The following is a 1,614-nucleotide window of genomic DNA, read 5'->3' as shown; positions in this document are numbered from 1 at the left end:
GAGTAGTTTTAGTTATAACAAAACTCTGTGAGAGCTATTTCTGTACATTCAATGTACTCTACGGATAGAGGAATACATAGAGTTGAACATAGTAAAATAAGAAATTGAAAGATTTCGTTGAAATTGTTCGTTTGGAAATTTCCCGAAAAGCTAATCATAGGTTCTTCTCTCCATCGGAACAACAGGTTGTTATGCTCATTACTAAACTTGTTGAAGAGATGAAATATAACCAAGGTATATCTTTTTGATAAGAGGTTGAATCGATTATCAGAAGAAGAATTAGGCCAAAAATTAGGATACATTCTGGAAAAATAAAACTTCCATCAAAGAGAAGCAAATGAAAGGCTTTCATACAAATTCTTGAAGAATCGAGAATGAAGTTTTCATTCTGTACATGCCAACTCATGAATTAGTAACTGCATCCAATCTATTAGTAACTGCATCCAATCTCCAAAAAAATCCCAATTGTTTCGTTTCGAACTTTATATTTTTGAAATGGAATATTTCTATTTACGGAATAGCCATGAATAGGATCAAACCTTATTCCATGGTATGGTATTTACATGAGATTCCTCTTTCTTATTCTTAAGTGAGTTCCCAAGAGGGCTTAGTTGATCCATGATTTCTCTTTCATTTGTTTCGAGAAAAGAAAGATATTGATCAATTCCGATTCTTTCTTTTTTTCTATTGATTCTTTTCTGGTCGAGATGTATGGATCCATGGATCTAGGTGTCTATATAGATACTATTCATGGATTAATGAAAATGTGCAAAAGCTCTATTTGCCTCTGCCATTCTATGAGTCTCTTCCTTTTTGCGTATGGCATCGCCACTCCCTTTGGCAGCATCCACTAATTCGGAACTTAATTTGAAAGCCATATTTCGACCCGGACGTTTTCGAGCTGCCCTTAATAACCAACGAATGGCAAGTGCTTTTCCTTGTGTGGATCCTATTTCAATGGGAACTTGATGAGTCGATCCGCCTACACGTCTTGCTTTTACTGCTATATCGGGAGTTACTCCACGTACTGCTTGACGTAAAACAGATAGTGGATTTGTTTCTGTTTTTTATTGAATCTTTTTCACGGCTCGATAGATAATTTGATAAGCCAATGATTTTTTTCCGTGTTTCATAATACGGTTAACCAACATGTTAACTAATCGATTACGATAAATTGGATCGGATTTTGCAGTTTTTTCTTCTACAGTACCTCGACGTGACATGAGCGTGAAAGGGGTTCAAGAGTCGATTTTTTTTATAAGGGCTAAAATCTTTTATTTTGGCTTTTTGACCCCATATTGTAGGGTGGATCTCGAAAGATATGAAAGATCTCCCTCCAAGCCGTACATACGACTTTCGTCGAATACGGCTTTCCACAGAATTTGATATGTATCTATGAGATCGAGTATGGAATTCTGTTTACGCACTTTTAATTGAGTATCCGTTTCCCTCCTTTTCCTGCTAGGGTTGGAAATCCTGTATTTTCCCTATCCATACGATTGAGTCCTTGGGTTTCCGAAATAGTGTAAAATGAAGTGCTTCGAATCATTGCTATTTGACTCAGACTTGTTCTAAGAAAGTCGAGGTATTTCGAATTGTTTGTTGACACGAATA

The sequence above is a fragment of the Silene latifolia genome, chromosome Y (genome assembly GCF_048544455.1).
Source record: "Silene latifolia isolate original U9 population chromosome Y, ASM4854445v1, whole genome shotgun sequence".
In the NCBI taxonomy this organism is placed as follows: Eukaryota; Viridiplantae; Streptophyta; class Magnoliopsida; order Caryophyllales; family Caryophyllaceae; genus Silene; species Silene latifolia.
Note: the sequence above shows the minus strand (reverse complement) of the source record.